General features: G+C 38.1%; 1 protein-coding gene across 19 annotated transcripts in view; it reads left to right on the forward strand.

Annotated features, from left to right (window-relative positions):
- The window catches only part of PCDH15 (protocadherin related 15), a 736,955-nt gene that overhangs the window by 125,415 nt on the left and 585,533 nt on the right, over window positions 1-26,007 (forward strand). For 17 of the 19 annotated variants that reach the window (XM_021381881.1, XM_021381890.1, XM_021381879.1 and 14 more), the window contains 2 exons: window positions 3,018-3,256; window positions 25,031-25,164. The gene's annotated coding sequence lies outside the window, so the exon portion shown is untranslated. The remainder of the gene's footprint in view (window positions 1-3,017; window positions 3,257-25,030; window positions 25,165-26,007) is intronic. The other 2 variants (XM_021381888.1, XM_021381887.1) reach the window with 1 other exon arrangement.

The raw sequence follows: 26,007 nt of genomic DNA on the forward strand, positions 1-26,007 counted from the left end.
TGTGATTTCCCTTTTTAAATTAGTCTTGTTTTCATCATGTTTGGGTTTTCTGCATGTGCTCAAGGATCTTTCAGGAACCTTTGGGAGCCTCACTACAGGGTTTTTCCCTGGCTGGGCAGGTCCATCTTGAAGTTAAAGGCAACTTGTGTCCCATCTAGTAATACTGTTTATTTTTGATATTAGCTCTATATTTCTGACCAGAAAAAAACAATTGCTTATTCTGTTCATAGTAAATCATTCTATAAAGTTTTGTTTTCCTGATTTGATAACAATCCAGGATTCTTCCTGAATGAATTCAAGCATTTTCATCAAGCTTTCAGTCCTTTTTACTGTTAATAATGCCTGAGAAGATAATTCAAGTAAAGGTTACCGAGGTACTGAAGTGTTCAGTTCTGTTATAACTGAATCCAGGAATGTCACCAAGCTTTAATGAGATGATTTGTCTCTACCGGTATAAGGTTGCTCCTTGTAATTTAAATTCATGAATATTTTACATAGTAATTGCTCAAATTGTAATGCCTCTTCCAATAGGAAGCATCCTTGTTAAAGTAGTTCATTTGATATAAGAAAAATAACTTCTAATTTTTGAGGTACTTTATTTTGTTTGCTTTTAGTCAGTTGTTGGGAAATGCGCTGTTTGATGGCTTTGGCAATTCCCATCCTTTAGAGTTTGGTTTCGCATGGTTTTCAGTTGGTGCTGTAGAGTTATATTGTGAGCACAATTAGAAGTTATTTTTAAATGGAGGAGAAGAGAAGATGGGTAGAAAAGGGTGATTTGACAGGTTAATATAAGAAAGATGAAAAAAATCCAGTAAAAGTTTTGGTGTTACTTTCTCTCTTTCCTTCCTCACATACATACACTTAACAGGAAAAGAGTAAGTTTACATATAAATATAAATAGCGACAATGCCCAGAGTCCAATACACTTGGAAAAAGTCACTTGACTTCTCATATTTGTTGGATTAAAGGAGACCTTCAGGTACTTTGTGTCAGGAGAGATATTGAAAGGTTTGTTTCTCCTATTTTTTTCCTTGTTGTATTTCTTCTTGTATGCCAGTTTAATAAGGCAGTTGGATAGCCCTGCAATATGAGAATCATAATGGACTTGATCTTATTCTCCATTTCTTTAATGACTTTCACTATCTTATACTGCTTTTCTCCCCAAGTCCTTGACATATTTTTGAGTGTTCTTGCTCACGTTAAACTCTTTTTATTAATGTTAGCACACTTGAGCAGTGGAAGACTGCCAGCAACATGTAGGAATGGTGGGCTAAATGTCACTTGTCTGGACAAAAGGTTCTATGCAATTTGTGGTGGCTTTTCTTTTTAATACCACCGAGGAGGATATTGGTGCATATTTTCTTGCTGCAAAGAGAGTCTTGGAGAGTCAGCTTTTTTGGAGAGAGAATCTTTGTCTTTGAACTGTAAAACGTTTGACACAGAGGTGATACGTTCCTATATGTGTACTCAGATGTTTTGCTCAAAGGGTATAATCAAAGAATTTTGTAAAGTTAGGAATTCAACCTTCGGAAGTTAGCAAATGCTCAATGTATCACTAGTTTTTTTTTTCTTTTTTTCTTTTTTCCACTTTGGCATTGAGCTTAAGTTAGGAGCCTTCTGGAGCAAAGGAATGTGATTTCAGATTGTTTCTTGATGAATACAAACAGCAGAGGTGAACTGAGATTGCGCCATAAACAAAAAAAAATCTGATGTTTCCAACACCTTCACTGCCTAAAAGTACTTGCACTGTCCTTCTATAGGTTATTTTGTTTAAGAAGCTGTAGAAAAGTTTTTTTACATAGTGTTAGATAGACCTAGTGGCAGGTTCAGTTTTCTTGTGAACTGTTGTTGTGCCTTGTGATTATTTGAATTTTAAAACTATAAGCAATGGTTGAGTGATATTGTGTTACACAAGTGATTCATTTTCTTTGCATCAGACAATGTGAGTGAGTGTCATTGCTCTTCACCATCAGATCCTTAAAGAACTGAATGAACTGACTGAAAGTTTATAGCAGTTTAGCACATCTGTGCATGAAAAGTATCTTAGAAGCTGAATTCTTGTTTCGGATGTGATTTACGGTGTGATCAAATGGGTCCTACTGGTCACCCTATTTCCATACCAGTAAAACTCCTTATAGCTTTTATTCCTCAGGTATGTGATGATTCAGTTTTAGCATTGTGTAGATCTTTCTCTCTGTTTAGATGAAGCCTTTTTCTCATTTATCTATGAAAAGAGCATTGCAAATCAATTTGTTTTTCATTAAGAAAAAATGATTGAAAATAAATAAAACAAGAACAAACCATTGGCTCAATTTATCCCTTGCTTTCCCCTTGTTTCTGCAGCAGCTCTCTGCTGCTCAGCTCGAGGCCTTTGAGCCCACTGCATGGTGCAGCTCTGAAATCTTTCCTGAGTACCTGCTGTGTTTTGATGTATGCTGTTGGATGTCTGTTTAATACTGATTGGAATTTATTGAAGAAACACGACTTTAAGCTGTGATTAAAGGTAGTAGGAGTTTTTGTTGTTTTCACATCTAGAAGGAGTACACTGAGCAGAATTCTAATTCTAGAAAGATTTTGAGAATTTTTGTTTCAGGCAGTCTGAAATGTTGAGCAGTAGAGATTTATTTAGGTTATGGATAGAGGGAGGGCAACCAAGCCCTTCATTTGGTCCTTAGAGTATTGATCATTTTACAAGGCTCATCCCTTGGTATCATTCAGACTAACAAGTTCTGTGCTCTGTATCCACTTTCCCTGTGCAGTTGCTTATCTTATACTAGATCCTGTTTTCTCTTCTGGCTTTTCTTTGAGCTGATGAAGGTTTTCATGCTTTTGAAACAGTTTTTTGGTAGTGACTTGAACTCATGTGTTATTTCATTGGCTCCTCCAAACTGCTCTGCTTGATCACTGCAGCTTTCGATGCTTCGTTCTCATCCTGGCATCATGATCAGGATCTGTGAAACTGACCACCCTGTGCTGTGTCTGTATGCCCTGGTTTATTCTGACTTTTTCTTTCACAGATCTGATACACTGGCTTCTCAGCAGCTTTGGTGCTAGAAGTAGCGTGTTGAACACTTCGGAAAGGCAGTGGAAGCGAACTGCTCTATGGATAACATCTTGGGCTCCACTGCACCTACATAGAATAAGCAAACTAGAAGCCCTGAAGTCGCAGAAGAAAACGATTGCTCAGAAAAGCAGAAAGGATACAGTACATGCAGCTGGAGTTGTTTTGGAAGCTGTATCCATCCAGGATTAAAAGGTGAGCTTTCCTGTGTTTTTTATTTTATTTTCCTGTTCAGCTGTTACAGATACTCAGGGGTGACGCTTTCTTAACAAATTAGTTATTTGCCTTTAATATCTGTCTTTACAAAAGTTATCTAGGGAAGCACTCATGTTGATTTGCTTTAGTTTGTCCAGTTTGCCTAGAATTTGATTTTACAGCTGTTCCAGTTGTTAGATGTTAGGATGTTGTTAGAATAAAAATTTCCATGGCAATGACTCTTACCTGACAGCTTAGTGACAGGAACTTAAGGAGTGTGTAGAATGAAACAAATACCTGAAAATTGAAGTCAGACTGGAGTGAAAGAAAGGAGCATGACAGGATTCTTGGTAGGCAGCTGAAATCAAACAAATACAGAGTAGGAACAAAGAATGTGAAATATTGGGAAATTAGCGTGAAGATGAGAGCAATTATCCCATTAACTGGTTCCCTTAAACTGAAATTGCATATAATTCTGAAATACCACCATGGAGCTACCTAAGACATGCTTAATTATGGTTTGCAAGGGACATCCAAGCAGCTGAACGTTGTTCATGTTACTTAAATTTTGGTGAATAAAATCACAGCTGGTAATCAGAGGTGATTAAGGACGTAGTAAGGAAACATTCAGGTGGAGAAACAAGAAAGTGGGTTGTCTTCTGTACAGTAGAAAAAGTGTTCCCTTTGTGGTATCTTAAATGGGGAAACACCTAGTGCTGAGAAGCTCAGCCTGCTGAAGAGGAAGAAGGGGACAGAAGCATGCCAGGTAGAAATGAAATGTTAGGAATGACACCGTTCAGAAATAATAATCTAATTCTGCATTTCACTGGTAAAATAACCTTCTTTTGGAACTGCTGACTAAAGGTAGGTCTTCATGTTTAAGGACAAAGTAATTTCCTAAGTGCGACATTCAAGTATTTGCTCATATGGTCATTGCCTGAAAGGCTGCTAATGCTGCTCTGTGCAGAGTGTGTTATAGAAGGTTTACAGTTTGTGTTCTTGATAATCTCACTAATACAACCTGAGCTTTATTTGTGGTTGTCATGGTTTTGTGATTTTCGGTTATTGGTATTCCACATCATAACATCATGTAGTGGACATACCTATTTCTCAGAAGAGAAGGACTACTACAGTCCCCACGGTACTTTGCTCCTTTGTTACCATTTTCCAGCCGGAGGGAAAAGATAGAAGCTCGCAGTATAAAAACTTGCAGATCACGAGACCTCTTCCCTTTTTCCGCCGTCTCTCATCTTGGCAGCACCTCGCTCTCCAGCCGTCTTATCATCGGTAGTAGAGTAAGGCCTACCTTGATTTTGGGACATTCTCTCTCTCTGTGTTGGATTTATCAGCTTAAACTGTAATTATATTGTATTATAGTGTGTTGTTTTGCATTCCGATATCTTATTTAGTAAATTAGTTTGTTTCTCCTCAGATTGTTGCCGCTGTTCTTTGCTCTCAGGGCCATCTCCCTACCCTTTTCCCCTTTCCCCTTTTCCCGGGACGTGGGCCCTTGGGTCCCCCGTCCCCTTTGTCACGGAATCGGGCCTAACGCCCGTAAACCGTTGACAGTGGTATGATCTAAAACTTGTGCCCTGAAATTAATTACATCAAGCTTAATATATTCACATCTATTTTCCCTGCCAGTCAACCTACTTAATTAACTTTGTGCTTTTGATTCTCTGTGGGACGTATAAATGTATCTGAGGTTCACAATTTCTTTATACAAAAAATTAGTAACACAAAAGGAAGATTTTCTTTTAAATTGGAAGTAATCTCTTAGTGCACTACTAGGTGTCATTCCTTCTTCTCAGGTTTGCCCAGTGTACTTGTTTGAACTGGCTTATAGAAAAGAAAACCACTGTGTGGATATTTTATGACAATAACTGGGTTTTCAGTTACAAAGGGTAGAAAAATAATGTGTTATAAAATCATTGAATGGTTTGGGTTGGAAGGGACCTTTAAGATCACCTAGTTCCAACCCCCTGCAATAGGCAGGGACACCTCCCTCTAGACCAGGTTGCTCACAGCCCCATCCAGCCTGGCCTTGAATGCTTCCAGGGAGGGGTCATCCACAACCTCACTGGGCAACCTGTTCCAGTGTCTCACCACCCTCAGAGTAAAGAATTTCTTCCTGATATCTAGTCTAAATCTACCCTCTTCCATTTTAAAGCCATTTCCCCTTGTCCTGTTGCTACATGCCCTTATAAAAAGTCCCTCCTCAGCTTTCCTGTAGGCCCCCTTCAGGTACTGGAAAGCCACTATAAGATCTCCTCAGGGCCTTCTCCACGCTGAAGACCCTCAGCTCTCTCAGCTGTCCTCACAGGGGAGTAGCTCCAGCTCTCTAATCATCTTCATGTTAATGGGAAAGTGTTACTGATTTGTTGCACAAATAAAAAGTAGCCCCTCAAACATCATGAATTAGTGAGGACCTACATATAAAGTTGAACGAGTTGATCTTGTTTTCTGGTAGGTTAATGAGTTAGGTATTACTTGGGCAATAAATTCCTTTACATTCTGGATGAAATATTCTTAGAATAGCTCTAGTTATCAAGTTGTAGGTTACATTTTTATGGCATTGTTTTATCAGCGTGTCTCAAAATAGCAAATACTCATGTAGAACCCCAGGGTCAAATAATGCCTCAAGACACATAAAATTGGTTATGTTTTGCATTTAGCACAGACCTGTAAAGACTTACAAGGATTAAACTAAGTTATTATTTGTTTGGGCAAAATTACAAACATCAGAGAATTCTGAGAAGGTATCAAAGTGTTTTTTATTATTTTTTCCCCTGTTAAAATTTGAATTTTAAAGTGGAGCTTTCAGAAAATGCAAACATCAAAAAATATTTTGGATAAAGAATTGACCATCCCAAAAATACGTACTGTCCTGTCCAATTTAAGGAGTTCTTCTGTATTTGTTTACAAAGAGAAGGCAAAAAGCTTCTGTTCTATGTATTCTCTTCTTAAATTAGAATCCAGTTTCTCAACTGTTTTACTGGATTGGTTAACCCTACCCTTACATTGTAAAAAGCCAAAAAAATTATCTGAAGTTCTTTCTCTCCTGTTGGTCAATTCTATACTCTATTGTTTTTATTTATGGATAATAAATAACATTTATTTTCAGACCAGTCAAAAGAAGGTGCTGGAGTTATTGAGAAGGTGTTTTAGGAGCTGGACTCAACCTTTCAGAATTTGCATTTGGAGGCAGCATGTCCAGTACCAACACCACTTGGACCATTTTATTGAGAAGACCCTTATCTATAACTGGGAAAGAGAGCAAAGAGAGAAGATTACAGAAATCCTGTCTTGATAACTGTATTTTTCTGCATAAACTACATGTTTTTGTTGGTTTCTTTCTGCCGTTACTATGTGGTTGTTTTGAAGCTGGCGTTCCCCTTTACATTCTGTATTTATATTTTTCAACAAGAAAAAATGCTTTATTAGTCTCTTGCTCTTACTATTTATAGTTAACTACTTTGTGTTCTAGCTAGGTGTAAAAAGGAAAGAAGCCTGATTTGTCATTTTTCACCTTCCTACACAGCTATGCAGAAATATCATTGTGAATTTTAAGTCAATTCAGCCAATTGTATTTGCAGTCAGAAAATATCTTTATTGTTGTGCCAAGCTAGACCTTACAGTTTTCTAATTCTGCGTGGGTTGTAGTGTTGTTTGACCCATGGTTAGCTACAAGGGAGGTTTTCAGGAGGAGTTATGTGAACTTAAGTAATTCCATTTTCACTCTTCTCCTAAGTTCAAATGATGCTCTTTCATAGAGAATTCATTATGTTTGCATTTATACTGTAGTTCAATAACAGCTGGAAGCTCTCATGTTTAGTGGATGTATTAAGCTTGTGCCTTGTTGGTGGGCAAACCTTGGCGCTGACTCCAGGGCAGTGCTAGCCTGTCATTTGTAGTATGACTTAGAGAAGCTGGAATTGTAGTGATGGCAGAAGTATTGAAAGTTAGAGGTAATGCAGTGTATTTGATGACTCATGTTTGCCCTTTGATTTTGTGCTACTGTTGTGCTTTCTTCTTATCTTCTTGTATTCTTTTTGACTGTAATTGTAAACTTTGGTGGGCAGGTATTTCCTGTCACTTTATTTATAGTTAAGAACATGAGCAGCATGGGACAGATTTGCCTTGGATGCTCAGGGGTCTGCTTTTGTCCACAGGTATCAATTCCATCAGATGAGTGTCCCAGGAAGCACCTCTCTTGTACAGCTATGGAGTGGATAGCATGGTGATACTACAGTGGTTACATTGCTTAAAATTACTTTCATATTTTTCACTGTTTTCCAGATACTTTGTAAGCTCAAGTATACTCTACAAAATGTAGTAAATGTACTCCAAAACTCACGCACTGTTTACTCTATTCTCAAAATAGAAGCTTATACCCGAGGGCAAGAAATTATAGCAGAATTAGGTTCTTCCTGCTTATCCAGCAGAGTGATCTCATGGGTGGAGATGGCTCTTCAACTAGTTACAACTTCTAATGAAAAGTAACTAAAAATCCAGGCTTAAGGGATGTTGCTTTATGTCTAATTTCATAATAAAAACCTGTATTGGATAAAGCATCCCTAAAGTCATAATTATGTATTAATATTGCATCTACTGGCATATAGATCATGTCCCTCTTTTTTTTCTTTTTTTGGCAACCAGTTAAAATCTATATACAGATTTCCTGGAAACTTCTTATTTCTTAGCAGTGGCACCTATGCTGACGTCCAGAGGCTTGATGTGAATCTATAAATGCAATGAGTAGTAAGAATAATTCTCCCAGCACTCCAGAAGCTTTTGGCAGTTGCATTAAACTTTCAAATCTTAAATAAATTTCTCAAGCAAATTTATTTAGTGGATCCTATTTATTGCTCCCTTAGGTAATATGAAGATATATGTAATAATAACTTGCTTCAGAAAAAGGGGAGGTGGTGAAAGAGCTGATGACCAGTGCCAATCAAGCCAAAGTCATAGGATTAGCAGAATGTTGCCAGCTAGGCATTGATTGTAATTTGCTTCATTTAGAAAGAGAACATTAATTTAGTGGAATCACTTGAGAGGGGGGGAGTAGTTTTTGGTCATTTCTCTTTTGTATGGAGAATAAGGTGTGTTATCTTTAGTCTAAAGAAGCTTCCTGTATTGTGCATTTAAAAAAATAAGTAATAAGATATAACTAGATAAGACAGCATTATAGAAACTTAGAGATTTCATCTTTAAACTGTTTCAAGGATTCTTTTGTCTTTCAGTCAGCTAAAAAATAGAACTTAAAATTTAGAACTGAAGACATTTCAAAATATTTGGTAATTAAAAAGTTTGTTTTGAAATATGCAATGGCATAACTATGTAGTTTGGATTTATAATCACTTTAATAAACTGGTTAGTCACGTATATTTTTTCACTTGAAAATAATCTGAGGTTTGGTGATTATTGTCTCTCTTTACATACATACATACATAAATGTACACATGCATCTGTATTTGTTTTCTTTTCTGATGCATATTTTCGTAGAGTATGAATTTCAAGATGTGGGTTTTTTGGTCATATGTATGCTTCAAATAATTATATAATTATGCATCTCACATGTTTGATATTGTTAAAATGTTATGCCTTCGTTTAAGCCCAGTATTCTGGCTGCTGTTGTTTTCAGATCACTGCAAGGAAATTATTAGATATGATGGTTCACTACTGTCAGATAATATATGGAAATACTAATAAAATAATCGTGAGGGTTGTTGGTATTTGATTGCCTGTTTTATTGTTGTTTTCGTTAGTTTGTGGAAGGAGAGGGTAACCTGATGACCTCTGACTTGGTTTGTTGCTTAGTTTTTGACCTTTTTTTTTGTCAGAAAAGTATATAGCAGAAGTCAGTACATTATGAACTTTTACAAGTTTCTTTGAAGTTGCCCAAGCACCTTAGAGTTAAGGTTTCTTCCTGGTCCCTTACAGATGGTGAAAGACCAGTAGCTGTAGTAACATTCATCTTTCTGACACAATGGCTCATCCTTTGTGGCATATTTTTCTAATTCAAAGTCAGTGGATTTTAACTATTAGAAATCTAAAAATTAAAAATAAAAGTTTCTCAACAATGTGCTCTAAGCTTATGGATTGCCAAGCTTATAATCTGTGAAATATCCTGTGTGTAAGCTTTGAACTGTATGTGATGCCTCTTAGATGTAATCAAAGCATTCTGTGAGGATATCCATTAGCAAACTTTTAGAGAAAAGGCTAACCATCTCTATTGCATTGATTTAAGATAAAAAGAGGACTCTTGTACAACAAATCTTGCTTCAGAAAACTGTCAAAGACTAAACAATATGATTATTTTTTTCATGTTATAAAGTGCAGTAATACAGCTTTGCCAGATATCATCCAGAGTCTTTGTCCCAGTTATAACCAGTAACTGTGTCAACATATATGAACATTAAATGACCTAGGAAATAGGTTTGCTTTTAAGATGAGAAAATTTACTGATGCTAGTAAATTGTTTAGGGTGTGCTAAAGATGTGAGCTGGCAAAAGAGAGCTGCAGGAGACCTTAGGAGAGTGACTGCCATTGAAATGGCAGATTAAATTGTGTAAATAAATGGAGAAGATGTACATAGGGGAAAAATAATTCTGAGTTCGTCTCTGAATTGATTGTTACTATTTGTGAGCAGGAGTCTGAAGTTACAACAGATAGTTCCATGAAAATGTCCAGAGTCAATATTTATCAGCAGTGAAAGTATCATCTTAAATGCTAGGAATTATTCAGAGGTAGTTGAGAACAGGACAAGGCATTGCTGCCAGTTTGTATATCCGTGCTTCGGCCTTTTAATCATGCTTGTCTGCTATCTTGCAGTGTGTGTAGTTAGAAACAGCCAAGGGAGTGGCAATAAGAAAACCAAATTGTGCAAGAACTTTTGTATGATAAATGTCTAAGCAGGGTAAGACTAAGACACTTTGGACTGGAAAATACAAGTGAGGAGCAGATTTTCCAGTGATGTGTTAAAAATCAATCCATGAACTTTAAGAAGCCTTGTTAAAGGTTTGGTAGGCAATGGTTGTTGACTGCTGCTTTGAGATGAAGAACCAGGTGGGCTCGGGTGAAGTTTGCATGAGACTGGGCTCAATCCCAGCAGGAGAGGTGGGTCCTCACCCCACATGTGGTTGTTTCCTGGGACATGCTTTCAGGTGGCATTGTGGTTGCTGCTAGTCCGTATCTGCTAAAGGGAAGAGCTGGGTTGTATATTAAGGAGAAAGTTATTCTGAGTTAGTGAGTAAACGACGGGGAAATAGCATGATGCATGCCTGATGAGGAGATGGTTCAACATGGAGACAGCTGCAAAGATGTGTTTTCTGTTCTTACTCCTCTCTGCTGGCTCGTGCTTTCAGCATGATCTAGCATGGTCCTGGCCTAGCCCTTCAGGATGCTTTAACTTTTGATATTGTGCTTCCTGTTGTCATAAGGTCTATCTGAGTGGCTGGAGAGAGAAAATTTCTTAACACCTGTCAACGATTTACAGGCGTTCGGCCCGGTTCCGTGACGAAGGGGACGGGGGATCCATGGGCCCACGCCCCGGGAAAAGGGAAAAGGGGAAAAGGGTAAGGAGATGGCCCTGAGAGCAAAGAACAGCGGCAACAATCTGAGGAGAAACAAACTAATTTACTAAATAAAATATCGGAATGCAAAACAACACACTATAATACAATATAATTACGATTTAAGCTGATAAATCCAATACAGAGAGAATGTCCCAAAATCAAGGTAGGCCTTACTCTACTACCGACGATAAGACGGCTGGAGAGCGAGGTGCTGCCAAGACGAGAGACGGGCGGGAAAGGGACGAGGTCTCGTGATCTGCAAGTTTTTATACTGCGAGCTTTTATCTTTTCCCTCCGGCTAGAAATGGTAAGAGAGGAGAAAAGTACCATGGGGACTGTAGTAGTCCTTCTCTTCTGAGAAATAGGTATGTCCACTACATGATGTTATGATGTAGAATACCAATAACCGAAAATCACAAAACCATGACAACACCTCTTAGCAATCTCAGCAGGAAGTGCATGTTTGCATGTGTATTTTTTTAAATTAAGGTCCTTAAGTAATGGGTGAGCATATGATATTTTTCTGTGCAAGTGAGAGCTGAAATAGGACGCGCTAACCACAGGATTTAAGATCTGTCAGTGAAAACTTAAGATACAATTATCTTTTCTACCAATTTGGTGGTTTATTAAAAATGGTTTTGACTGACATGAAGCTGTGTTACCTCCATGCATATTTGCTATAGCCACGTGTCAGAACAGGAGTCCTTGCTACCTGCGTAGTGTTTATCCCAGTCTGGTGTCAGTCTGGTGTTTGCAGTTTGACATATGTCTGAAGCTTACATAGGTAGATTGATTCCCCTGAACAACAGAGAAGTCACTCCCATTTAGAAAATGTCATTCATCTCTTTAGACTTGTGCAATCAGGATTGTGCTCTGTTTGACATGGGTAAAAACCAGGGTTGTTTACTCCTTGCGGGTAAACTTTTCCATTGCTAGGTGAATTAATCTTTTTGATAGCTTTATACCGTCTTACAGATATAACTTAAGAATCTTGTGGGTAATTGAAACAATAAATCCTTCCCTGGTATTAGCATTAGGTGTTTGCAAATCATGTTTTGGATGTTGTTGTTTGGGAGTGCTTTGTGTGGGAGGTGATGAACTCTTCATTCTCTGCCTTGCTTGGTGTCTGTGAGCTCTCTTCTTAACAAAGCTTTCTTGGTATTAAAAAAGCAAAATTTTCAATGTTGAGAAGGTATGTTGTTATAAACGGATTTGATCTAAAGGAAGCTGTTTTTCCAACTCATTCCAGAAAGAGTGAATTCTATACATTGCTGCTGGTGCTGAGTGGATCTGGTTTGTTCTTTGGTGGCTTACGTCAAGGACCATGTTTCCTTGGAGCTACTGTGTGCACAGTGTTTTGGCAGCGTGTCTGGGAGGGCTACTAAATGCGGGAGAGCTCCTAGTAGGGCACTGCATCCCTGGGAGAGTGGGGCATCCTGTGTGGGCATCAGGAGTGCTTTTGCTTTGTCTTAAATGTCAGCTTCTCTGGTGCTTGTGGGCCTAAATATCAGCTCATCAGAAATGGTAGAAAGCCTCTTAGTAATTATTTCAGAGCAATTCTGGATGAAATCTCTGTGCCATACTCTTGACCCAGTATAACACTGATGCACCTCTATCACCACTTCCGTTTCCTTGAGGAAATGAAATAAATAGAAAATGTTTTTAAAATATGCTTAATTTTATAAGTAATACTGTTATAACCATATATTTCAAAGCTATCTTGATGCATCAGAAAGATGGTTAAATGGCTGATTGAGGTGGGACAGTTTTTCTCCTGTGTTTAAATGGAAGCAGAATGTCAACATAAGACAAACCAATTATGTGCGTGCAGTAAGGGCATAAAACCTGTTGCTGTCCTTGAAACTTTCCTAGTGTATTGTTAAGAAGAGCAGATACATTTCTTGCATGAGACCACTTAATGAAGAGATGGTATCAAATGCTTAAGAAATGTGCATCCATGCAGATTCTGAGTGCTGTGTTTAGGTCAAATGTTGTAGTGTTGGACTGTGAAAAATGCTTTTTTATTCAGAATGACTTCTATCAGTAAATACTGTGTTTTATGACTTTTGAAAGACAAAATAGCCATTAGTACAATTCTGAAGAACACTCCAGTACAGGGCTCTGTTTGTGTTGCAGTGCCCTATTTCGCAAGAAGTGTGAAATGGCTCTTGTTTTGTAAAGCCTTTAAGGCTTTTCTAAAATTCCCTGTCTGAATGAGTAAGGACTATATATGTCTGATGGCTCTTCACTCAGATACAGCAAGTTTCTGTTCCCAGATCTCATTCAGGCCTCTGACTTTGAGAACAACAACCTAAATCTCTTTGTCACTTCACTTTCTGGGGAAAAGAAGGGAAGAAGGCGTTCTGCTGTGCACATAACCTTCATTTTCTGCTAAAAAGCTTGTATCTAGATGCAGCCTCAGTTACAGGCTGTCTGCCTGTGTGTTTTAAAAACCACGTCTAGAACTGAGGAGTGCACCTTTAGAAGTGAGACGATAGGTCGCTCAGATTGCATGAATCTTTGTAAATATTTAATTTTTTTTTAAATTTATCTTCAATTTCCTGTTACTTACTAAATTCTAGGACTTTACTAGACCTGGAGCAGAGGCCTGAGTCCCTAACTGAGATGAGATAAGTGCTGATTTACCCACAGAGAGATAGCTGCCGTATTCTTGAGCCTTGGTGTTGGCTCAGTCATAAATGCACACCTGCCTGTAGGATCAATTTTGGAAAAGAGAGGTAATGCATAAAGAGATGAGTCTGAAACTCCTTTTAGTCATATAAGGGCGAATGATTGTCTGGTTTCCTACAGGCCAGCTATATCTATTGATAACCTGCTGAGTTGCTGGAGGAAGGCTGAACAAAGGTGCAGAAGTCTGACAGGTGTGTAGGACTTGCAAATTCAACTTGCTAGCATGTTATTGCAAAATGTTCTTAGATTACTCGTCCATAATTGATCAGAAGTGCAAATACAGGTCTTGTTATTTCTCAGTCTGTGCCTCCTAAACATGAGATGTGCTTGAATTAAGAGCAGGCTAAATCTTTCTGTTCCTGACTCAACAGCTCAACAATTCTGTGATACATTCTGTTTTTTTAATGATAAGAGTTGAAGAAGAAAAAGGTTATTTAATCAATGTATTACATTTTGTTAGTGCAGGAGAGGGCAAAGTTTATGCATTCCTAGTTTCTTGCATTTTAAGCTTGAATTCCAGTTCGGGAAAAGCCATTAGTATCCATGTGTATGTGTGTATATGTAGTTTGTATTAGATGCAACTTCTGCCTTGTCTGTCTTTTTTCTATTTTCCTTTCTGTGGTTGTTTTCAATAAGAAAACCTGGCACACAATGAGCCAGGAGGCAACGTATTTTGATCCTGGTGCTGCTAGTAAGCAAGTAGTGCACAAAGCCCTTAATTACCTATGTTTGTCAATGCAGGAAAATATGCTCTAGTTCCCAGTCAGCAATTCCACAATATCATTAAAAATGTTGAAGTAAAATACGGTTAGAAGTGGTATATAAATAAGTAAAAAACAATCTCAGAAATCTTTTCAGGATAGCTACTTTTGTATTTACATCAGTACTGTCACTGCTGTGACATTTGTGTGATTGTGTACACCTTCAAAGTATAAAGGCAGAACAGTTCAGGTAAACAAGGTACTTTCCTACGTAGAGTTTGCATTTATAGATTGAATTCAAATAAAGTTTGGCAGTAATATGCTGCTTCTGTCTCTTTCCTTCTGTGTTGAGTTGGTGTTCAAGAGAAGTATGGGCAACATGTTTGTAAAGTTTAGCGTACGATGTTGCTGTAGTGAGAACCTTCTGTGTTTTTCTCATGCTAGGCTCTGCTCCACAAGGATTCAAAGCTGGTGCTGTTCTGGAAAACATGACCTTTCGTATACCAAATTAACCTGAGAGTAGGTGCCTGAAGGATTGTGCCTATTTTAGAGAAGGATATTTTTGTTAAGAATAGGGAAAATAAGAATGTGTGTGTGTGTGTGAAAAATATTTTATTGTTGAGTCTAGTCATTATCTACTACACATAGGAGAATCTGCAAGTGTTTAGCATGCTTTAGTATCTTCTAGAGAGAAGTGGTTTTTAAGACGTCAGCATTTTATTTTTACATTGGAAAATAAAGCAGTAAATATCAGAGAGTACACAGATGCGTGCATCAGTTGTACTCTGTAGCTCTACTACTACAGCATTGTCCACAGGCCAACACTATAGCTGAAGTCAGGGAGAGGATTAAATTTTACTGGGTTTGTACCCCTATAATAAAAGACAACACTGGAGCTCATTAATACACCAGTCAGAAATGTTTCCTTTCTTGGAATGATGTGCAACACATCATGCAGCAGACAGCAGTGAATGAAGAAGTATCACTATTAGAAGGACGCATGCTAGATGGTCCCTGCCAGATTTCTCAATGGTTTTAGAAGTCTAGGTCGCTTCACCTGCTACTTCCGTGGGGTTAATCTGTAACTATAATCCAGTCTGCAGTACTTCTTCTGATGATTCCCTATTGTCAGTAACTCTAATTTCCTTTTACTAGTGGGCTACTTCATACTTCACTTACTTATGGTTCAGATGTACTCATTGCCAAGGCCATTATTTTTATCACAAGTCCAGAGGTAATGGGCATTTCATAGCAATTTTCATCACTGTTTTTAATGAAGTGATTTTTTGAGTTTTTTTTATTGCTGTCACCAAGACAATGTATATTCAGGCAACTACTTTTCACCAACAAAATGACATCTTTATAATCGTCAAAGGCAGTAATGGGCTCATCAGTTCTTCAGTGAACATTCCAAAAAGATGAAGTGACAGTATGCATCCATGCCAGGTTTCTTCTGGTGTCCAACCATTTCTGTAGTTGACCTTGTTTACATTGTGAAATCCTTGCCTAATTAAGTTCATCAAAATGCCTGATTTATAAAATTGTCTACCAGAATTTATGCATTACTGGTAAGGAATACAGATGTGATTCCTTTGCTAGTTCGCATTGCATCACTAAAAAAAACCCTAAAATGTAATCTCAAGAGAGTGTATGCTCCTATCTAGCATGACTTCTTGAGCAAAATCTGTCAAAGTCCAGAAAACTCCGAACAGGAAATCATGTGTTTAGAAAGGAAGGTTTAGTTATTTAGTGCAGCTTAGTTACTTGGCTGCTATGTGAAGAGATGCTTTTAAAGAAATGCAGTTAGTGTTGACTCTGAAATGTTGACATCATATTCATAATCCAAACCAGTAATGCAGTATTTTTGAACATGCCTGGATGCAGTCTGATATATATGATAATGATGTTACGCTGAGCATTGAGTTTTTCTTTTCTTCCATGAGAAGCTTCTGACCAAGCCATTTTTTTAAGTCATACTATGTTTGCTTCTTTCTGCTTTTCTGTCTTTATATTTCTGTCAATTCATGTATGTATAAATCATCAGCAGTCGGCAGCCTTATCTTTATTAAAATTCACAGTCAGTTTACATTTGTAGCATTCACATTTCTGGATATTTTCATCTCTAACTGTTAGTATTTTCTATTTCTTTTAATTTACTTCACTGGTTTGTTTAGAAAGCTTGAATACAAAGGCAATAAAGAATAAGGTATTTTTTTTTCCGTGTAATAAATGTTATGTGCTTGAGCAAAATGTCGTGCATTAAAGTCAGGGTTGTCCTTGGCCTTAAAGGTGAAATTTACCATATGTAAAAAATGGTTGTATATTGCATGGATATATGTGCTTAGACAAGTCATTTATATTTAACTGAGTCATAACTAACCTAAACAAAGAAACAGTCTGTTCACAGCTCTGTAAAAATGCTACTATAAAGTAAGTACTGTGTATGTATTCATGTTTAATCGTTAAGTTCAGATCAGTACTTTGGGTAGTAAACTGGTGTGGCTGATGAGGAAAAAGTTAAGAACAGACATGGGTTTTCAAAGAGTGTGGGTGAAACTGGGTTCTGTGAGGAGGAGTTGTAGCACAAACACAAGGGCTTTATGAAGTATAGAAAAGATGGTAGGTTATCATATTTAATGGTGTACACTACAAGATGCATATTTAAGGTCATGCATGTATGTAATACATGAAATTCTTTTCAAGCCATCTCTCAAGGAGTATATATGCTGCTATTATTTATTCCACTGGGTTGTCTTCCCTAATGAAGCTGTTATTCTAAGGACAAAGCATTAACTGAGCAGCTTTGTGATGTCTGATGTCATGCTGTTTGTTTTTCTTGTTCTCCTTTCTCCAAACTGTGACCTCCACACTAAATGGAGCACCTTTGTAGCCTAATTATATTGTTCATGAGTCTTCTCTAAACTATCCCTACTTTTTCCCTGTTGTCAACCATTCTGAAAAGTAATGCTCTATCTTTCTAAGTCATGTTGAATTCCTGTCACTTGCGTTCCCATCAACTTTGCTTGCGGTTGCTGATGCTCATTCCTTCAAGCTGGTGATTTTTGGCATATTATTGCTTTCATTAGTTTGCTCATTGCCCTCACTTACTTTGTTAGTCATCGTCCTATGAGTGTAATTCACTCAGAATAAATCACTGATGTAGTCTGTAGTTTGAAGAAATGAGGCTATTGTTGGAAGGTGCACAGAGCAGGTGATACTTCCCATCTCTATACTTCTGAAGTTTCAACTAATAACGCTTTGTGAGTTTTCTTTTTTCTTGTTTGTTTTTTTTTTTTAATTGGAGGCAGATGGAATGCATGGAAGAGGAAAACCTGCGTTTTCTTGAGGTTACCAGCCTATTCCTTTAGATGCTTTTGAAAAGTAAGTTAATTTGTACGGAAGAGGGAAGCCAGAAGATGGGCGCACGTTTTCTTTTTCTGGAGAAAGGTTTCTTTTGAGGATTTTAGAACAATCACTAAATAGGAAGAAATAAGTTCTGACAAAATTTCCTGCACTACAGCAGGTCCTGAGGTCCAAGATGTGCTGTGGCTAATGTAATGAGTTTCTTGAGCAGAAGCAACAGGAACCAGCTCTGTCAGTGCTTCTTTGTATGTGACTGTGGACATAAGATTCCTTTTCACACTAGGTGAAGACCTCATTCAGTTTGTTATTTTCACATTTATGAAAACATAGATGAAACATAATGAAAAAATTTCATGGATGAAAAATGTCTTTAGGTGCAGTACATGATTTACATGGGTATAAACAAATTGTTCTTTGTTTGAGTTGGGGGGAAGCCTGGAGATTCATGTCTCAATGCATCTCTTCTGCTCGCTTCTTTCCTTTATTCTATGGCAAATTATCTTGATGATATTCAAATGTGTTAAATACTGCCTGGTATCTTCAGAGCAAAATTGTAGCTGGGTGGTTTTCTGGATGCTTTCCCCTTCTGCAGCAGACATTCTAATAATAAACAGCCCAATGAACAAACAGTTCTGTGCTTCTGTTAGGCAGAAGGAAGGGGGAGCAGATTTGAAGCCCAGGGAAATTGGATTTCCTGAACCTTCAAATGAGAGAGTAATATTGCAAATATGCATTGTATAGTCCAGAAAAGAAATTTTGATATTTCTTTTTTCTTCTCCCCGGTGCTAAAGAATTTTCTTTGATAATGCAGAGGGAATATGAAATGGAGACTGTGGGCAGAAGGATAGTTCTTCAGTAGCCACCTTATTTCTAGCAGTAGGAAATTGCCTTGGCTTCCATGAGTAATGAACTGGAATGAATAACTTTAATTCCCTCTTTTAAAATGCATTTCGTAACTTAAACAGCCCTAGCTATGCTTTTGGAAGCATCTGCAATTACGGGAAATTCCTGTCAAAAGCTCTGCCGTGGAAGTTGCTACTGCCTATGGAGATTGAATTATTTAATGCACAATGTTTATGCTCTTCTCTCAAGACTAGAGAAGTATAAATACTTTTACAATGTTTAATCTTAGATTCTTTTTCCGGCTTGACATAGCTTTTAGTACTTGAATCAAAACAGCAAACAAGTGAAGTAATGTATCAAAGATGCTTCTGTTTATTAGTGAAAATAACACTAGAACCACACACTTCTGTCTCAGATATGATGCTGCAGTCTGACTTTCCTGTATGTGCAAAATCAATGAATACTTGCATCTCAAAGAATGAAACACGTTTTGAATCCAGGTAGAAGATGGTAAAAGTGTGGTTTATTGTGCAGTTTGAGTTTACATGTTTTTGCATGTGTGTTGGTATTCCATGATCTGTTGTGTACTCCTTGTGTTTTCCTTTATGGAGGGAGCACTTCTGCCTCTCCTAGCTCAAAAAGGATAGGTTTTTTTTGTCACTATTAGGCAGCCTGTTTAAATCAGTATTTGGATTTTGCCTTCTTTGCTTTGTGCTATTCAAACAGGACTTGTGAGATTAAATTGTTTCCTTTGTTGATTATTTCAATACTATTTGATATTTCATGAGAGTACTTTTTTGTTAACATCCTTTAAAATGAAGAACACAACATTCTCAGCTTTCTCAGCTGTTAGCCCAATGCGAGGCCCCAAAGATGTGATAGTTAAGAATACTCAGTGCCATTTCTCTTCTCGGACCATTTTTGCTTTCTCATTCTGTCACTCTTTCCTTCCAGTGCTTTGCTTACCAGCCTCCAGCCGCTTACATTCATCTTCAGTCCCAGATGGCTCTAAATCTCCTTCCCTTCTCCTCTGGTGCAAAAATTACAGCTTTGATTTGCTTCAAACTGTTTCCTTCTGAGATACAACTTTTCAGGCACCTTCCTTTACTTTCTGCAGTGGCATCCACTGAAGGAGTTGTCACTGAGGACAGAGGGCAAACAATGCCTTTATTTTCATATTTTTTTTTAGTAGTGTTCTGCTCTGACATTTATGAGGAAACTGCAATTCAGTGGGAGAAACCCATGTTTAAATACATCAGCATGGTCCTAATCTTTGTATATTTTAGTCTTTTCTCAGCACCCACATGCTGTTTTTGTTGTTGTTATGTTTGTTTTTTTTAAAAAAGAACATGCATGACTTCTTGCAGTCCAATTTTACAAGGTGGGGAAGGTATCCTTAACATAAAGCACATTTTTGATCCATCTCTGTGCTTTGAACAGTGGGAACAGAAGCAGCTCTCGGAATCGTTTCTTGCAATTCTGAAAGTAAGATGTGATACCTTAATACTACTGGGCATTTGGAATAACACAACAAAAGGAATTTGATCTATTTTATGTTTTATGAACCTCTTCTTAGGGTCCAGGATTGAAGACAGCTATTTCTCAAAAGAACAATGGTCAGGGGGATGAGATAATGGTTCTACAGAACATTTGGTCCATGAAAAGGGTCAATCTCAAGTCCCCAAATGGTTCTACCTACGTGAACATCTGATAAACTGGGTGCTCAGGTCAGAATGGGAACTGCTGGGCTCTGCCTGGTTGTGAAGATTTGATCCCTAGCTGCGTATTGATTGCATCTGATGCATACTCATATAGGAAGAGCATTTCAAAATGTCTTTGAGAAGAGAGGACATTTCTGCTTAAATACCCGAAGCACAGCAGGGTAAAGCCATGAAAAGAGCTTTCCTTTTTCTTTCTGATGTTTTCTGTTGCCTTCCCTATTTCATGGTAGCAAAGAAACATTTTCTATAGAAAGCATGGGAATCATTGTGCAATTGATGAAATCTTTCTTTACAAATGCTTAAGCCACATGGAGCACTCTCAAATGTCTCACTGAATAATGATGACCCCCCCATTAAAATAGCTACTGTGATATTCTTCTGAGTTGCATAACCTACATACCCAAGTTAAACAGCACCATAATTAATTTCATTCTTATTGGTCAGGCTTGGTGATTTCAAAGAGATTTATTACTGAATGCAGTTACACAAAGCTCCATACTGGAGGCATATTCTCTTCCCGTCAAGTTCTGAAAATCCCACTGGAGTCAGATTTGCAGAGTAAGGATTCAAAGGGAATTTTGAAAGTAGTCAGACTAAATGGAGTGTGAGACTGAGCAGGATTGAGATGGGTGTGCGACAGGTTTTCTAAAGCAGTCAGAGGTTTTGGAGGCTCAGAAGTATGAAGAGGAGTTTTGGCTATTTCCAGTATTTCTTCTCAGGAAGGAAATATATTTGAAAGTGATCCTTTAAGGCCTCCGTACCACACTTCTAAAGACTTCAAATTTAATAGATGTTTTTTTAATAATTAACTCATGGACACAACAAGTTTTATTTGGTTGTTAGAGAGGAAAAAAGCTTGTCTTTTCAGTCTAGAGGAAAATTTTTAGTGATTTGGGTGAGAAAAGAGGAGACCTATTTATGCTTCCCTGTTGAACAGGGAATGCTCTCAGGGAGCGTTTCTTCTACTACTGTTTCAGGTACTGGTCTCAAGCTGTGAAAGATATTCCACAGGAAGTGTATTTGTCTATTAGTGAGTATTTCTGTAACTCCAAGAGGCCAGCATTTCTCTTTCCTTCCTGTGTGGCCACCAGCAATTATTTCTGAGAATAAAGAGTGACATTGATTAATTTTATATCCATAGGGACTGTCCTTGCCAAGTTCAGACACTAGAGTTGTTTCTCAGTAAGGTAAGCAGGTAAATTTGGATTAAGCAAGTTAAATGGTAGTTGAATTAATGAATTTCTAGGGCTGTTCTTTCTGGAGAAGGCAACTCGTATACCTTCTGAGATCATTTCTGTCTACTGCAGACAGGTGTGAAAGTTCCATTTTTGTTGTTTGAATTGATTCTGTTCCATTTGAGGAACAGGTTGGTGCAAATTCAAAGAGTGTCAGCCTCTCGTTAATATGCAAAACTGTTTGATACTCCATGAAAGCCTGCAGCAGTGGAGCTGGAAAAAGTTTAGTCCCATGTCTCATTTCATCTCTGTTGAGGTGAGGAAGGCACACAGAAAGTTGTGCGTGTTTTCTTGCATAAATAATGAGATGTCTTATATTGCCTATTTCCTTGTGTGCATGGGATGTGGTTCCACTGCAGTGTGCTCTCAGATGTTATTTTCTTGAGGAGGAAAATAAATAAATAAACAAACAAGAGTTTGCCAGACTCTGATATGCACCAAAATATGTTCTGCAAGAACAACTCCAAGGGATATTTGTAGATGGCTGCAAGCATCTGAGCCAAGTTGAACAGATGTGAATAGTGGTTCATGCTGCAACCCTGTACTTGCAAGAAGGAGAAAAATTGCAGTGATGCTGTTTTGATAAAAATATTTGCAAAGGAAAGAGATTTAGAGCCACATGCTGAAAGTGGCTGTGAGCCTGGCTGGTGCTAGGTCACTGGCATAACTTCTGGGTTTCTGCATTTCTGACCCTTCCTGCCTATTGTTATTCCAAAGTGAAGCTGCTAGAAGAGCAGCTGCTTGTACGCTCCTCTGTAACACTGGTGTGCTTTATAGTGAGCCTTTGAGAATCTTCAGTGAGCTGCCTGTGTGGTGTCAGAAGTTTATTGTCTTGAATAGCACCTGGATACTTCTTTACTCATGGAGAAGATGTAGGGTAGCAATCATCTCTGAATTTCTCTGCTGGGGTCTCTAAAGCCTTCTTGAAAAGGGCTGGCACCAAAATGGTATTCAATTTTGTTTCTATGTAAGATTTACTGCTATGCATCATTTACCAATAGAAATATGAAGCAGCGCTCTTTGTGATCAGTGACTTTTTGATATCAGTAACTGCTTTAGCAGTAGTAAGGCTGAGACAAAAAATAAATAAATAAATCCATGAGCTTTCAGAGACTGTTGGTTCTGTTAAGTCAGACTTGATTTAATGAGCTGGAAATAAAAACTCTACACATCACAGTATATCTATCATTTGCACCTCGTTAGACTCTTCCCAAATAGTCATACAGTCTTGATCAAATACTTTATTGAAGCATAAAATAAATTTTAACCTTCCCTATTATAGAGATCACAAATAAGGTAAAGGCCTGCTAGTATAGATAACACAGAGTGCTGTTCTATTGATTCTGTCTGCCTTCCCTACACCCACTGCTGTCCTCTTATCTTTTAGCAATTTTCAGAGACAGATAACTAATTCTGCTGAGATCTTTTGACAAAATGACAATTTCACAGCTCCCTCTTGGGACTGTCAAGAGTGTGATCAGATTTTCAATCTGCAAACATTTATTGATTTGCTTTCTAGAAATTTCCCGAGAAATCCCACCTAGGTAAATAATTTCTCCAAATTTCCATCAGCATATATTAGATGTTCTTCAATAGAATACTTACAGTTTAAATAGAACTCCAATGGTATGTTCTTGTCCTAGCTTCCACTGGAATGGAATTGTTTGCTTCGGAGTGCCTGGTATGATGGTGTGTTTTGGTTCTAGGAGATAAACAGTGCTGATAACACACCGATGCTTATAGCTACTTCTAAGCAGTGCTGTACAGAGCCAAGGACATTTGCATCGAAGGGTCCAGGAAGCTGGGAGGGAACAGAATGAGGACAGCTGACTTAAAGTGGCCTAAGGGATATTCCGCACCTTCTGTACCATGTGACGTGAAGGAGTTTTGAAGGGGGTGGAAGTTTGTCTCTCTCTCCCTTCTGCTGTTCGAATGCTAGCTGGGCATTAGTTGGGGGGTGGTGAGCAATTGCTTGTGCATCACCTGTTACATATATTTATATAAATATACTTAGTCATAACTGTTATCCTTTTCCTTTTCTTTTTTTAAACTTAGTTTTATCTCAACCAACGAGTTCTTCTTCCTTTGTTTTTCTGTTCTCTCCCGCATCCCACTGGGGGGATAAAAATGATAAAATGCATTAAAAAGATAAATCTCTCCACGTTCAGGAGAAATGACTATAATTGAATAAAATCATGTGCATCCTCTCACATTTTTGGGGTGACTTTGTTTAATAATTGGAATGTTTTTAGGACTTCTGTGGTATCAGTACTGCTTACATTCAAAAGCCACATTGCAACAAAGTATGAATTGGTCAAAAGGTGCCCCAAATTTTAAGTATTTAATTTTTTATAAAAATTGTATATATTCTGTAGTAAATATGGTGGAATAGGTCATTGGAGTTTGGTATGGTGCTCTGCAAGAAAAACGGTGCCTCACTTTGCTGCAGAGAACAGTATAGTATGTTTAGCTCTGTCTTTGTTAGTATACCCCAGATAATCTTAATCTTAAATCCTGATTTAGTGGTGGCATTAGTCCTGGTGATTGATTACACTACATAACTGTGGAAATCAAAATGTAAATTAAGAATTGGTGTTTTCTAATTTTAAATTAATACTAGGCATACCATGTGTGGTTATAGAAATGTATCCATTGCAAGATGCTCAGCAGTACCCTGCCCTCAAAGCATCAGCTTCTGAGGTGAGTTGACACCCAGTCATTGTGAGGTTTTGAACAGTATGGATTGGTAAAGTATTTAGATGGCTCTGAAAGCAGTGCCTCACATTAAATTATGTGGAAACTACAACATGTACAAAGAGCACAATAATGCTACTTGGTAGAGCAACTTGTCAGCTACAAAACACTATTTTTCAACATAGTGACCACTATTAGCTGTGCATTTTTGCCAGCAATGAACAAGAGCCTGCATGCCACGCACGTAAAGATCTTCACCAGTGGATATGTGCTGTTGCCACTGTTGAAACATATCCACCCATTGCTTCACTGTGCTCACATCCACTGGTTGGTCTCCATAAATGTTCAGCAAGCACGGATGAGTGTCTGTGAGTGCCAGTTTTTCCACTCTGAGGTGTTCAGTTGTACATCTTTGCTTCATACTCACTTCCATGTCAGATGCCATTCTGTCAGACTGCCTATCTGCTGCTATCTGCTGCTATCTGCCACGTGGCAGCAAAATGTTACAGAATATTGGTGGGAAGGTTCAACCTCTACTGCCATACCACTAAATGCCTTTGACAGTGTGGGCCAGCATCATGAAAATAGGAGGCATTACTTTCGGAACAGCCCTGATGGTTTGTTTTCAGTGCTCAGTGAGGAGTCCAGGGTTACCCACTCTTCTTAACAGATAGAAACAGCTCGAAGTGGTGAAGTATAGTTTTTTTCCAAGCTGAACAGGATCTCTGTGATGAGCCTCGGAAAAGGTTTTTGTGACACAAGTCTGTAGAGGGCGTCAAGAGTAGTCATGTTGGGATGTGAGTGGCAAAAGGTAGGACAGGAGAGCTCTTAAGAAATGAGGAAGATGAATGTGAAGTTTCAGAAATGCACGCTCGTGTGTGACATGATTTCATTTGGAAGTTCTGTGCGAATTTTTCCAGTAATTAAAAAAAGATCTTTTTGTCCCAAGAACTTCTCTAGCTTGAAAGCGATGGGAGATTTAACTCCAGAGAAGCTTTGAAGAAAATGAATGTTCCTGTGTTTCCAAGGTATCACGCAGCAAGTGTCTGAAAGTGGAGGTTGGAGGATGCCTCTGCTCAAGATGTGAGTATCAGCTGGAGAGCGGATGTTATGGGTTTTTTGTTTGTTTTTTTTTCTACACATAGCAATGTTTGACACTCAGACATGTAACCTATTCTGTCTGAGCTGATGTGAGGAAAAGATCATGGGAAGAAGTGAGAGAAATGGAAGTAGTTTTGATCATTGCTCCTGTCTTTTTATCTGAGATAACATGATCACCTGAGTTGAAAGATGAAATTCAGAGCTGCCCTGCTTTGTTATTAGCATGAAGGCAACAAAGTGCAGAAAAGTAGCAAAGTAACCAAGATGAGCAGCTGAAGACAGGACATCAGGGACATGTGGAGCTGGCTGTTTATTGATAGCAAGATGCAGTCATGGGAGCTGCCTTAGTTTCCCTTACAACAGTTGGTAAATATGTGCGAGTGATTGGCTTTATCAGTCTATGATACAAGCTCTGGAGTCTCTGCTCTGTGAGTCTTTGAAGCTATGCACAGCTGTGCTAAGGATAATTAGTATAGACTCTGTCTTACTCTAAGTCAAATAGCTGTGGCACAGCGATGGCTTTGGGCCTGTGTTGTATTTACCTTGATTTTCTGGGTGAAGGTATATTTCCATTTAGAAGTACGAAGATGTTCTGAGCAGAGCTCCTGCTGTGCTAAGAGCATCCCTGCCATTTCTGTTTACTCTAAAAACATTATGTAGGTAACTAGGGAAACATCTTCAAAAGAAAATGTTTTAGAAGGATAAATTTATAGATAAATGTATAGGTATATAGATATATATGGGAAAGACACAGTTTCTCTTTGGGCTCCAGAGAACTAAAAATTGTGTAGCTGTGCACCTGACATACTACTCTGTGAAGTGGTC

This window comes from Numida meleagris, unplaced genomic scaffold (assembly GCF_002078875.1).
Source record: "Numida meleagris isolate 19003 breed g44 Domestic line unplaced genomic scaffold, NumMel1.0 unplaced_Scaffold119, whole genome shotgun sequence".
In the NCBI taxonomy this organism is placed as follows: domain Eukaryota; kingdom Metazoa; phylum Chordata; class Aves; order Galliformes; family Numididae; genus Numida; species Numida meleagris.